The sequence below is a fragment of the Acomys minous genome (genome assembly GCF_964271855.1).
Source record: "Acomys minous genome assembly, chromosome: 12".
Classification (NCBI taxonomy): Eukaryota; Metazoa; Chordata; class Mammalia; order Rodentia; family Muridae; genus Acomys; species Acomys minous.
This window is the reverse complement of record NC_140493.1, coordinates 110,468,559-110,483,216: the sequence shown is the minus strand read 5'-3', so window position 1 is coordinate 110,483,216 and position 14,658 is coordinate 110,468,559. Positions and strand designations below refer to the sequence as shown.

At 53.9% G+C, this 14,658-nt stretch overlaps 1 protein-coding gene and 1 long non-coding RNA gene across 3 annotated transcripts in view; one reads left to right on the top strand and one right to left on the bottom strand.

Annotated features, from left to right (window-relative positions):
* The window catches only part of RBFOX3 (RNA binding fox-1 homolog 3), a 405,763-nt gene that overhangs the window by 145,346 nt on the left and 245,759 nt on the right, over positions 1–14,658 (top strand). The gene's annotated exons all lie outside the window — the stretch shown is intronic.
* Positions 7,477–10,805, bottom strand: LOC311578735. Its single transcript, XR_014772953.1, has 3 exons — positions 10,615–10,805; positions 9,590–9,757; positions 7,477–8,609 (listed from the first exon to the last, which is right to left on the bottom strand). It is a non-coding gene; the product is annotated as an uncharacterized lncRNA (long non-coding RNA).

Below are 14,658 nucleotides of genomic sequence, written 5' to 3'. Positions count from 1 at the left end.
CCAATCCTTCAGCGTAAGAGCCTTTGTGCAAGACACTTCATCTCTCAGCCTTATGTAACACTGTAGGTTTGCACTGCTGGGCTAGAGGGTGGCGTGTGTTGGGGGGGGGGGCAGCCAAAGCAGGCTGGATAAAGCAGGGGGCCACACTTGAACAGGTGGTTTCGGTTCACTGAATAAATGCTAGGTGATAGCTCTGGAGAGGGGGGAACGGATGGCCCTGCTCCGAGGGTGTCAGGCGGCATGGTGACTTCCACTTTAAAGGAACTCTCAAGGTTGCTGTGTTGAGGGGAGGGCAGGAGGCAGAGACACACAGGGAGAGATGGCTGTGGGTGTGTAGTGGAGTGCTGTGTGGGGGACTCTGGACACATACTGTGGTAGGAGTGACAGGCTGTCCTGGTGATGCGACGTGGGAGGGAACACTCAAACTGAGAACCATACCAAGTCCTTTTGCCTGGGAAACTGAGATGCCGCATCCGTGGGGAGGATTGGAGAAGTTTAACTTCAGTCGTGTGAGATTCGGGTGCCTTTGAACCCTGCAAGGAGAGTGAATGACTGACCATTTGGCAGCTTGATCTTTGATTCTGGAGGTGTCTGTGGGGGGGCGGGAATCCATGTGGGAGGCAGAAGGAAAGGGAATTAGCAGCACGGGGTAAGATAGTACGCTGAGTCCTGGTGGCAGACGGCTTTCTTCTCTGCGTCCCCACATGACCTCGCTTCTGTGAGTACCTGGAGAGAGGGGCACTGACTCATCAGAGTAGGACCCTGCCTCAGGGCTGATTTGACTGTAATTACCTATGTAGAGGCTCCTCCCCCAAGTGATCACACTAGAGACGGGGTGAAGGCTTCACTGCACCCCATGTTTTCCAGCTGGAGTACCCAGGCAGGTGAAGGATGGTTCTGAACTAGGTGATGAATCCAGTGTCCGCCAGCCCGGGCTGGCGCAGACCTGCTTCTCCTGCACCCTGTGGTCTCTTTCCCAGCCACAGAAATGAGCGTGGGGACAGACAGCGAGGATGCAGCCTGGGCCAGGAAACCTGAGGTCAGGAGTCAGGCTAAGGTGCTGCATAGACCGCTGCCCCGGGCAGGAGACATCTTGAGCATCCTGGAAGCAGCAACATGACTGTGGGGCCAGGAGAGCTGCCTGGCTAGACAGGCTGCATGGCACACACTACGGGATCAGAATGGAGGGACCCGGTGTGAACGGGGACTGGATGCTTTGGTCCTCGGTTGGCATCTGTTGATACCGTAAGCAAATGGTAACTGCTGTGTATAGGGGAAGCCGCCCAGGCAGGTGGGCGTGCACACATGCCCAGCTGCCAGGGCCCTCAGCTTCTGCGGCTTTCCTCATGAGGGGGTTCCTCATAGGTCTCCTCCTCTGCCTATCTTCCCTTCTCCCCCAATAGCTCCCAGACTCCAGCTCCTGCCTCTTTTAGAATAATATGAGGACTAAAGCATATGAGGACCCCCTCCCTGCTTCTGCTCCTCCCGCTTTGCTCCATCGCTGTGCTAGGGGAGCCAGCAGCAGCCCTGCCCGATCTCATGAGGCCCTCAGGTGAGAGTAGGCTCCACCTGGAAGATGGTGTGGCCTCCCATGGCTGCACAATAAGACACACACACACACACACACACACACACACACACACACACACACACTGTACTCCCACAAGAAGCCAAAAAATGAGCAGGGGTTGCTGGAGAGCCCCTCCCAGACACAGTCCCAAGGAAAGGAGATTGTGCAGTGAGGGTCCTGTGCAAGCACCCAGTGTTTACATCCTTAGGTTCCCCGTTACCCTGTCCCTGCCTGAGGGACGCCTGCAGACGGAGCTGGGTGCTGAGGCCAAGGTGACGGAAGGACAAGTCAATGAGGCACTTGCAGCTGTGGAACTCCTGATCCGGTTATAGGGGCCTCCCCGCCCCCCTTCTCTGCCTCCTGCCTCTGTGAAGACAGCACTGCTAGCACCCACCCTCAGTCTTGCAGGGGTCCCCGTGTCACACTAAATCTTTAGGACACAAGACACAGCTCTGTAAACCCACAACGGGGTGATAGACCCACATCCCTGTGCCTCCCCATACCCACCCTGTCCCCTTGCCCATCACCTAGTAGTTTGCGCCTACTGCCCCTTGCGCTCCGTCACTCATGGCTTATTTATGGTGTTTTGTTCAGAGTGGAGAGGCAGGAGAGTGACTTTATAGTGGCCTGCAAGCAGATACGTTAGGCACCTTCCTTCAGTGTCAAAGGGAGCCATCCAGGAGAGACCACCTTCCTTTTGACAGCAGCCTCAAGTTCAGAGGCTCCGGGACCGTCGTCAGGCCTACCACCGGCTGGACACAGAGTTCAGCAAGTCATGTGGTCCATGGTTATGTCACCACTACGAAACAGCATCAAAGGGAAAAACAGAGAGGTGGTAGGAAGTGTGTCTCCTTTTCACGATGGCCGGCGACAATAGTCACAGATACTACCAGCTAGATATGTCCCCAGCCTCGGGGCCCATGGCCTACTGGGGTCCTGCATAAAGATATAGGGAAGGCCACCTGGCTAACCCCAGTCTCCAGCCGAGGTTAAGTCCCATCTCATGTCACCTTGTTTATATGGCTCAAAACTCCCGCCCCACCATGTTGTCTTTTCTTGGCTGGCCCACATGCCCAGGCCATGAGCACAGGCAGACCATCTACTGCCACGAGGCGAGAGCGAAAGCCCTATCTTCTTCTCTCCAGGCCAGGATAAATTCCTCAGAGTGTAGCCCCTGCTTCCTAAGTCAACATGACCTTGACCTCCAGGGCAGAAGTTAGAAGACAAAGAAGGGCCCTATGCCATTGTGCTCCCTGGGCTGGTCTGCCTCGCTTGGGACTGACCGCAGAGTGACACCCTTGGAATCCCAAGCTGGGTCCCCAGGGTCAGCCCCCAAGGGACGGAAGTGCTAGATAGAGACCAGACATGGCCCTGGAGGGTAAAAGCCTAAGGGGGGCGGGGGACTGGAGAGATGACTCAGGGGTGAAGAGCACCGCTGCTCTTCCAGAGGACCTGGGTTCGAGTCCCAGCACCTACTTGAAAGTTCACAACTGTCTATAACTCCAGTTCCCGGGGATCTGACTCCCTCACACAGACACATGCACGCAAAACACCAATGCACATAAAATAAAATAAATTATTTTTTTTAAAAAAGCCTAAAGGTGTCCTTGACAGCCTTTAAGACATCACCTGCTGGCACCTGCCCTGGGAGACCCACCCTCACGTGTCTTCCTGGGTCTCCCTTGTAGGGAAGTGTCCACAAGGGGAGTCCCTGGCTGACGAGGTACCACCCATATGTTCTGAGAGACACAGTATTTCTTCAACGACAGTCTTGAAGATGGACTCAGATAACCTCCATTTCCATATGAAGAGGACCTTTTGGGAAGTGACTCACTAGCTAATTTCTGGGTTTTAAATATCAGATTTGCCTAACAGGAGGCACACCTGCTAAGCATCCTGGATCTCCCCCCCACCTCCCCGATCCTCAGAGTGGGGGTGGGCACGGGATGCCTGGCAGCAGGGGCTCCTACAGAGCAGCGGTGCCGTGCCCGGCAGACCCCCACACTCCAGTGCCAAACCTCTGCAGAGGAGGGTGTCTTGTCTCCCCACATAGGGATGGCAAAGCTGAGCTCAGGAGGTTTAGGGAGCTACTCCGACACCATGCTGCTTCACGCATTGGTGAACATCCAGGGCCCCAGGCTGCCTCTGGAGTTCATAGGTGCGTGTGTGCATGCACAAGCACGCACACATACACAATTCACACTTGTGTGAAGTCCCCATTTGATCTACACCCACACGAAACATGCACACACACAAGTCTCGCCAGCTCCCAGGCTTTTGTCTGTTCTCGGCTTTCCAGAAACCTCTCTGATGGTGGCCATTTGTGGGAGGAGGGTTGTGGTGGTAGGTAATCACACCTCATGGGTGTGTGCATCACGCTTTGTGGGGTGTGTGCATCACGCTTTGTGGGGTGTGTGCATCACGCTTTGTGGGGTGTGTGCATCATGCTTTGTGGGGTGCGTACACAGCGGCTGCCACCGTGGATGGTTCCAACTAGAGGCAGACCTGCATCCCAACCCAGGGACAAGCTTAAAGCGGGGAGGGGGGGGGCCGGGGGAGAGAGATGAAGTAAGCAATTCTAAGCAACAGAGCCACAGACAGCGGCATATGCTGTGCACGCACATGCACGCACACATGCACATGCGTGGAGGGCAGCACACGGGGTGCGGCGGGGGGGAGGCAGGGAGGCGGTATGAGAGAAAATGAAATCGCGGGTAATTGCTTAGCTGCCACGGGGATGTTCCCTGCTAATTTACGGCGTTAGGAGGGCTTGGGCTGCGATTCCTCCTCTGGTGCTTGGACATACGGTCCCAAGACACCAGCAGCCATAATTATCCACATTTAACGGAGAGCTTGTAAAAATCTATTTGTCTAGCAGAATGTGAGTATAATTGCTGTAAATTAAATAAAGACACATTTGTGGCTGGGTCATGACCCAATCCAAGTTAGCGACGGAAAGAGGGTGCAGGTCCCCTTAAACGTGCTCCTCCGAAGCCCTGCTGAGCTCCCAGATTCACGGCTGCCTGCCATCGTCCCAGTGAGCCAGCTGTGCCGCCCTGCCCACCCCGAGCGGCACTCCCCTCTTGTATTTCCAGGACAGGCATGTCTCCTTGCACACCAGGCCTGAGCTGAGGGGTGTTTGTCTCTCAGACTTGGCAGCCGCCACGTGGCATTGGCCTGGCCCCTGTCCACCTCTCCCTGCCTCGGCCAGCTTATCTCCGAGTTCCCCTTGAGGCTGACACCTGGGTGGCCGCTGCTGGAGACTGGCCGCAGCCTACGCGCCCTGTTGTGAGCCCAGCTCTATGTGCTGCCTTCCTTCTTGTTCTGGGCCAGAGGAAGCAGACCCCTGGTTGACACACACGTGGCCTGTCACCTGATTGTGTTATCGAGTCAGGAATGAGAGGTTCTCCTCCTGGGGACCTTCAGTGAGGTGATCAGCCAGGTGCTGTGTGACTTTGTTTGTGAGGTTGCTGAAGGAGTCTCAGATGGGGGAGTCGTGGGAGATGGGGAACTTCCTGTGGTGCAGAGAGAACCTGGCCAGTGTTTAGCATGATGTCATAACTGGACCGCATTGCATTGTGGGGCTGCTCTGACAGTACACACAGTGCATGCCTGTGTGTGTGTGTGTGTGTGTGTGTGTGTGTGTGAGAGAGAGAGAGAGAGAGAGAGAGAGAGAGAGAGAGAGAGTGCATAGTGGAGGAGGCAGGAGCTAGCAGCTGATATCCTCTGAATGAGGCCAGCAGTGTCCCGGTGACTTTTAAAAGCATATTTGGGGGTGCTGAGCAGATGGCCCACAGCCTGTGAAGGGCTTGCACACCAGGATGAGGTGAGTTTGATCACAGGCACCCAGGTGAAAAGCCAAGTGTGATTGGTGCCTGTTTATAACCCTAACACCTGGGAGCCAGGGACAGATGGGTCCCGGGGGCTTACTGGCCAGACAGCACAGCCTAATGGGTAAGGCCCCGCGTCCCAGTGAGAGACCCTGTCTCAAAAAGCAAGGTGATGGCCCTGAGAAACGATGCGTGGGGTTGTGCTCTGGTCTCTACACGCATGACGCATGCACACGCAAGTATGGGTGGTTTTAACATGCACCCGCAAATATGGGTGATAAAACATACTTAATAATAAAGCTCAGTGCTATTTCTTCGGTGTGAAGTTCAAGGTACCATATGCACTCAGGGTTGAAGTGCCAACTGTCACATCCGGTTCCAGAACAAATGATGCTCTGGCTTCCATCCCCTTCCCCCTCTGCAGCCACTCCTTTCCTTCTCCTTTCTATTTTTGTAAGCCTTGTAGGGAGACCCTGCAGGAATCTCTGTGAGTCATTTCATCCAGCGGATCTACTTCAGGATGTGTGTGTGTGTGTGTGTGTGTGTGTGTGTGTGTGTGTGTGTGTGATCACAAGGGTCAGCAAGGCCTTCCGTTTTCCTTCCCTTCTCTTTCTCTCGTGTGTGTGTGTGTGTGTGTGTGTGTGTGTGTGTGCATGCGAGTGTGTGTTCACGCCAATGCATGTGTGCGGAAGCCAGAGACTGATGTCATAACTGGACCGCGTTGCATTGTGGGACTTGCTCTGACAGTACCCAGGGTGCTCTTCTTTCCCCACTGTGGTTTGTGCTGAAATACAGTGAACTGAGATGTTCCAAGCCTCTAGGACTCACAGGGCCAGTCAGCAGCAGGTGGGATCAGCCTCAAGGTCACACAATTCCCCTTCACTCAACAGTGGCACGAATACCCAACAGCGAAGCCTTGGGATGTTCAGACCCCAGCCTGGGGTTGCAATGTCTGACCTGACCAGCGCGTCTGGGCCAGACTTTGGTTCTTTAGAAAGGCATCTGCTCTTAACATAATGAAGAGCTCGCTTGGGTTTGCTGGGCTGCAGCTGGGCCACCTCAGGGTCTGAAGCCTTTGCTTGTGGGTACAAAGGTGGGGTGGGTTCTCATGTCTGGTGTGAGGGTATCTCTGGGCAGCCACTTGAACCCTGAAGACTCAGAATCCTGAGATGAAATTAGGCCCTGGGAGGCTGGGATCGTTTCTGTGTCACATGTGCCATGGTAGTCACTGTTCCTCATCTCCTAGCCTACAGGCCTGAGTGCCAGCAACCGGCAGATCAGTGCTTGGTAACCCTCTGGGGACAGAGGACTATACTACAATGACCTTTCTGTGCCTATCACACTTGCCTCCACAGAGCTGAGAGCTGAGGGCCACCTTGGCAACCTTCAACCCTCTTCCAGGCTGTAGCTAAGTGGCCTCCTAGCCACAGGCGCTTAGCAGCTGCATGGGCTGCAAGCACAGATGCTGACAATGAACCACCAAGCCCAAGCCTGTGCATCAAGTCACAGGGCCCCACTCTGCCCAGGTGGTCGGAGACCATAGATGCCAGGGTATTTCCCTGGGCGTGGCGCTCTGCTCTGGGCTCGGTTCCTTCCACATGGTGCCACCCTGGGGGCGTTCTCCTGGCTTGCTGTTGCGCTCCTCAGATCACAGCTGGCAGACAGACAGGCAGAAAGCAGACCGGCTGACACATAGGCATCAGGTCAAGGGAAAGAGAACAGCATGTAGAATGCTCATAGACGGGTCTGCACCCTTCACCCTGTGTGTAAACACGGGGCCCACCTATGTGCCCATGTCGGAACAGGTCAGTTCCGAGGGGCGTCCGCTGGGAAGCTCTGCGTGTTAATCCATCTCTGCAAGGAGTGAGGGAGATTATTCATAATTAAAAAGTAATAATAATGTGTTGTGGAGGAACTCGGCAGCACATTACCCAGAAAGAAGGGGGAGGCCAGGCAGTTCTATTTTTAATGGTCGCCATGGCAACGGAGATTTTGTTTACACCGATCTCCCCCACCCCACCCCTTCCCACCTACTTCTTCAGTAAGGCGATTGCTGATTTGCATTTTATTGGAAAAATGTAGCCTGAAAGTCCCTGATGCGGACAAGGGGCCCTAGAGTCTGGGGAGCCCCTGCTCCCCACCCCTAGATGCAGCTGGAGCCTTCCGTGGGGCTTCACGGCCTGGAGGAAGTACAAATAGGAGGCCAGTGGGCCTGTGAGCGTCTCCCTCCCAGCGGCCTGGGCCACCTTCCTCCCTGTGCCCATCCCTATCCTGCAGGGGGCACTGCCCTGCCCTCCACGCCCACTCTGTACCTGCTCTACAGGGGCCCATACCACCTGCATGGACAGCTGGTCAGGTTCCCATGGTCTCCACCTCCTGCTGTGCCAGCAGGTGGGGGCTTCTGGGCACGAAGCCCAAGCCACCAGCAGAGGGGCAGATGGACGGCAGCCGTCCGTCCTGAGGAAGCCAATGTGTGTGGACGCCGGCCAGGCCCCGGAAGGATGGCGCAGGTGTGCGTGCTCCCGGCCTCAGCCCTCCGTGCTTGGCTGCACTGCCCAGCAGGCTGTCTCCTGGCCTCTGCCCTTGCCCTCGCCCAGGTGTGGACCCACCAGAGTGTCACGAGTGGGTGCAGCTCAGCCGTCACTGGAGGCTCGTTCCCACTGACCTCGGCTCTGAACTGGCCACACTTGGGGGAAAGCCTGCTGGCCGCGTGCCTCTGCCTGACATGGCAGCCTCCCTCCGCTCCTGAAGCGGCCATGCCAGCCACCCGGGCAATAGCCTGGATGTCCGCGCCTCCCCATGTCCAACCACACCAAGGCCTCTAAGAGAGAATCCAGAAAGCCTCTGGCGGCGGCATCCAGTGAGGGGAGCCTGTGGTGTCTGCCTTCCTCTTAGCATCCTCCCCTAAGGGGATTGTGAAGAGAGTGAGCGTGTGCAGCCTTCGCAGCCACGTGCAGCTGCCCTCACAGACACAGGAACTGCCGGGGAGGGTGTCAGGGTGGCCTTCCTCAATGAGGAGGCCGCCATGCCATTTGGCTCTATGTTCAGGTCTCTCACATGGCACATACAGCAGAGTCCTTCGCGCCGCTCAACCCTGCAGGGCCTCTGGGAAAGGCAGCGCGCCTTGTCTGTAGGAAAGGCTGAAGGAGGCGCTGTTCTCCCTGGTGGTTCCCAGATGCTCACCAGAGGGTGTGATGGTTCCTCCTAGACTGTCACAGGGGTCATACCATGTTATGCACATGCATGTATCACGCACATATACATTCAACAAGTGTGCACACACACGGAAATCACACATACCTCTACAACACACATTAAGTACACATGCCACATGTTCATATATGCATAGAAACCACATTTGTATACACATGTATAGTCATGTGCACACACATATACCTAACTATCACCGACTCGTGTACATGCACACATTCAATGTGTAGATTTACCACATAAATTCATACACATATATACACATATACACAAGCCTGCAACATGTACATGTGCTCCACATACATTTATATCTGTATCCACATATATGTTCTCTTTAGTGCTCACATATGTATCATGTATGCAGCCTGTGCATACATATCACCCACACTCACACAAAGTATATGCTCCAATATGTAGCACATATACTTACACACATCTACGCATAGACCCATGTAACAGTTCATTCACACACATAATTACATTAAAATTCATGTGTACATGTTCACATATATGTTAACATTTGGACAAGCACCCCCACAAATTCATGCAAGATACATACATGACATGTGTATATATGTCACACATATTTATATTACACATTCTACACACAACCATGAGCAGTGTGGCATACGCCTTCACACACACATGCTTATACACACACACTTGTTTACATTCAACCCATGTATACAGACCACACACATTCATATGAAACACACACAACACATGTTATGTACCACACACATTCACATGTACGTACACCCATGCATCACAACCTTATACACATATAATATACATTAGTACACACACATGTTTCCATATGTATAAGCAATTTGGCCACACATACACACCACATGTTCATACAAAATACACACGTCACATGCCACATACATTTATACCGTATATCTCCATGCAGCACACACCCTAACACAAACACACATTAACATACATAAACATATATGTTCACTTCGGTATTAGTTACCTTTTGTTGCCGTGGTGAAACAGCATGACCAAGGCAAGGCACAGAGGGTTTATTTCGGCGCATAGGTCCTGAGTGAGAAGAGTCCTTCATGGCAGCGACTGGCAGGCATGGCAGTAGGTGCTGGAAGCTCCGAGCTCACGTCTCAACCACGAGCATCAAGTAGAGAGACTGGACTTGAAACATGTATACACTCAGGCTATGTACATGCATGACGCATGTCACACAAAATAACACACCTGACAAATTACACACATTCATATGCATTAAATCTATGCAGCACATATCTTCATACAATATACTTTAACACACATGTATGTTCACATATATGTAAGCATTCAGTCTGAGCATACAGACCACAGACATTCATGAAAAATATACACAACACATGTAATATGCCACACTCATTCATATATCTACACAATCATATATGTGCACAGATACACAAATATATACACATATACATATAAGCATATACATTTCACCACAAACATTTATATACATGTGCAGGCACCCATGTGCACATCACATATTCACACACATGTACACATACACAGAACACACGCATCTGTATCATGCATGTCGCATGTCGCACTGATCTCCGAATGTCACATTTCACTGGCCCCATGCTAAGGGCGCCTAACTCTGTGAGCCCCAGGGCTGGGCTTCCTCTCGGCTTGCACATGGAAGGTGTGACTGGTGGCTGCACGAATGAATGAATGAATAAATGAATGAATGAATGATTGAATGCTGCACGTCAGGCCCTCGGGCAACACAAGAGAATGAGACCCTGGGCCTGCCGTGAGGGACTCGCAGTCTCACTGGGCAGGTGGGAGCCACAGGTAGGCAGGGTGTGGAGAGAGGGGGGCCCACGGGAGCCACAGGTAGGCAGGGTGTGGAGAGAGGGGGGCCCACGGGAGCCACAGGTAGGTGGGGCATGGGGGGGTCCACAGGAGCCACAGGTAGGTGGGGCGTGGAGGGGGGTCCACAGAGGGGAGTCTGAGTCTGGGGAGCAGAAGGAGAAATACCTGCTTAGACCTGAGGGTGGCTGCAGAAGCTGGAGGTTCCTAGGCATGGGGGGGGGGCGGGCTGCAGGCTGTGTGTGCCCTGGGGAAGTCCTCCACACAGGGCCCTGAAGTCCTCCATGCAGGGCCGTGCAGTCCTCCACACAGGGTGTGCACTGGGGAGTGCTGCGTCCGAGTGAGCAGCTGATCCCCATGACCACCCACCGCTGACTGGAGAATAGATGGTCCGCATCTCACAATAGTTCTCTCTAAGCCCCTCCCCTCCTCTGTCAGTCAGTCGTGATGTACAATCCAGGGGAACCTTGAGTTCTGCTGAACTTTGCCCTTTCCCAGGTCAGGCTGGCCACAGGCACATGGCTGTTCACGTGATGCTGGCCTGAGGAGCAGGCACATCTCCCAGTCAGCTCCCAAAGGGAAAAGCCGGCATGCTTGCTCCAGGGCGTGTGCAACACGCAGGGTAGGTTGGGGGTTGCTACGTGTATTTCTGGCTTAGGTTATTTTCAACTTACCACAGCCCATCAGAGGTCAAGAAGTGTTTTGTTTGCGCCCTAACCCCTGAGGCGCTGTGGTGTGTCCGGAAGCAAGTGCACAAGGGTGCGGAGAAATGTGGGCATGCGATGCGATGGCGGTGCGTGAGAGGCCTTCGGCGAGTTCCCGCAGCCTGTGTACCGAGGGCTGCCCTGATAGCCTGGCGAAGGACGCCTGCTCAAGCTAGCCATGGTTTTCATTTAACAGGAAGACAGGGGCACAGAATAACCAAGTGGCTGGCTCAAGTCTCACCACTAGGAGGCCAAGGTTGTGCACCACTGCACAGAGCTGGAGACTGACAGGGTAGGGGTGGGTGTGGGTGTGGGTGTGAGAAGGCTCTCAGCGTAGCAGGCAGCTGCTGTGGATGAGGCTGGCGGGGGTGGGGGGTGGGGTATGGCTGCAGGACTTTGATGTCCCAGGCAGCCAGGCTCTGACGGCCTCATGTTCCAGGGAACCTGTCTGACATTGCCAACACTGGGAACGGTGTGCGGAGGGGTGGAGGTTTGTGGGGGGCACAGGGACGGGTAGGAAGAGAAGAGCTGTTCTTCCCCGTTAGCATCACCGGGAGTCTGTCTATTGGCATTAAAAGTCGCTCAAGTTACCAGCAGGCTGCCATGGCCTCCCATGATGCCATGCGGCTCCATCAGCAGATTCCAGAGGTGTTGGGGTGAGGAGGGTCTCAGGAGCCAGACACCGTCCTCATAGCAGGCCATATGTTGCCACCAGCAGAGCACATGCCTTAGTGCGATACCACAAGACGGGGCTCCTGGCATCTGCCCACCCTAGCGGCGTGTTAGAACCCCGCTGCCAACTCCAAGGCTCAGCACACCTGCTCTGGGCTTTCAGACACACCAGTGCCGAGTTGCCTATTGCACTTCTTGCCTAGAATGTTCCATATGGGCCAGAGGAATGGCGCCAACTTTCCTCTGCGTGCCACCAATTGATCCCAGAAGGTCAGGTCTACAAACAAGTAGCTGGTTTCCTCTTTATTTATACACCACTAGATTTCTTTCTTTCTTTCTTTTTTAAAGAAAATAACACGTTTTGGTGGCGGGAAGCTGGAGCCCTCTTGCATGGCTGGTAGGAATTTAGGAATGTGAAAAGGGGCTAATTTTGTGTTATATATGAACTTCACCTCAGTAAATAAAAATAATGGAAGTGTTAATAATAGAAGAATTAGTTGTTGGAGAGCCCACTAACTCAAGGGAAATTATGATAATTCTATCAGCTTCGGGCTTACCTGTTGTTATAATTGTGGTTGTTGTTGTTGTTGTGTGGATAAGTTTGTGCTAATTCAACCGAGCTCTGGGAATCTCGTTGGCTATGTACCTCTTACTGATAGACAATCACAGACGCCTCCTGTGATCTAGCGCCTCCTAGAGGCCACATCAGGTCCCATGTTCTGGCAATCTTTGAATTTGAGGGGGGAGTCTCGGGTTCCTGGGTGTCCCTGGATCTTGACCTGAGCCCAGGATCCGGGTCCTGGTGAAGCCTTGGCCACTCCCTGCCTGCCCGGACTGAGAGGCCTTTAACTTTCTCTGTGTAAAACTTCCTGACACTTCCACCTCACACACCAGCCTCCCCACCTGGGCGGCTAAGAACCACATGGAGGTCTATGTCCATCCTGCACTGGGTGCTTACCTGAGCCAGGTGTGCCACTACAGTCCCAGCATGCATTGCTGCAAATTCCACCATGGGCTAGGAGGCAGCACCCTGGGACCCTCATTTTATGAGTGAGGGAATGGGACTCAGACAGAAACAGCAAAGGGAGGAGGCAGGATGGGGTACAGGGTCAGCTGACTTCAGCATCCTCATTGTGAGTAGCCCAGGCAGAGCCTTGTCACCTGAGCTATGAGCATCTGGGAAGAAAGGTGTGGCTTTGTCTTTGTGTCCTGGCCTGGGTCATGTTACATAAATGAACACTGTCCCTTTCTTACCTGGGAAGACCCTAAGCACAGGACCCTCTCACAAGCTCTCTGGAGGTTCCCTTCCCCCAAATTATAGAATTGGCACCACCCAGTTTACATTGAGTGACCTGTTTCCCTTCTCCCTTCCCCTCCTCCGTTCCCCTCCTCCCTGCCCCTCCTCCCTGTCCCTCCTCTCTTCCCCTCCTCCCTGCCCCTCCTCCCTTCCCCTCCTCCCTTCCCCTCCTCCCTGTCCCTTCTTCTCTTCCCCTCCTCCCTTTCCCTCCTCCCTGTCCCTCCTCTCTTCCCCTTCTCCCTTCCTCTCCTCCCTTTCCCTCCTTCCTTTCCCTCCTCCCTTCCCCTCCTCTTCCCTTCTCTCTTCCTTTCCTCCCTTTCCCTCCTCCCTGTCCCTCCTCCCTTTCCCTTTCCCTCCTCCCTCCCTTCCTCTTTCCTCCTTCCCCACTCCTCAGTCATTCTGAAGAAGCTCCACGCCCGTGTCCCGTCCTGAGAGACTCCTCTTCGCAGCGAATGCAGGGCCCAGTGTAGGATTTTGACTGAGTTGCCATGTCTCTTTCTGGATCTCCAACCAAACCGCTCGCTTCTGCAGCGGGAGGCCGCACTGGCTGTGGGGGCATGTGGCTGGCCCAGAGTTCATCAGCTAGAAGCAGGCGCCCCAATCTTCCCTCCCAACAATTGGGACAATTGTTCAGGGCTCTGTCCAACCATGGGGTGACCTGTTCCCTCAGAGCACCTGGGTGGCTTGCTAAAAAAAATAAATAAATAAAATGTAAGTACAATCTGACTGAGGGATGGGGAAATGGCCTGTACCCTGCCTCCTGGAAGTCCACACAAACCCACATCCCTCCTCATCCCCAACACAGAGCATGCAATATCATGTATTTCTTTGTGTCCCTCTATACCAGTAGTGATGGCTGCACGACACCAGCCTTTCCCCTTGAGGGCAGACTCCTCAAGCGAACGGGAGGGCCTCCTGGATGTGGTAAGTGGGACCCTATCACACCCTTCCACCAAGTTTGCCCAGTGCCCATCAGAAGATAGGGTGGAGGCCGACAAGAAAGCTCACTGAGTTAAAAGGTTGCCTGCTGCCAAGCCTGACGTCCCGTGGCCGATGCCTGGGACCCACATGATGAAAGGGCTAGAACTGGCTCCTGCAAGTTGTCCTCTGACCTACACACATGTGCCATGGCACATGTGTACACACAGACACATAGACACACATACCACACCACAGCACACACATGTACTCACACAACACTCACTCTAGATAGATAATAGATAGATAGATAGATAGATAGATAGATAGATGATAGATAGATAGACAGGCAGATAGAAATAGTTTTAGAAGAGGAGCAGATGGGAAGACAACACAGTTTTCAGGTGTGAGGGGACCCTGGCCACCATGGCTCATAGTCTGTGTGCCCTGGTGTGTCCCAGTGACCTCATGGAGGGAAGATGAAAACAAGATGATGAGAGACGATGTCCTCAGTGGTCCAGGAGCAGGTAGGTGCCCTCGTGGGCAGGCCCAGGTGCTGTAGTAGACCTCACAGGGCTGGCTGTCCTGGGAAGAATTGAGGACGCCCAGGCAGAGCCACAG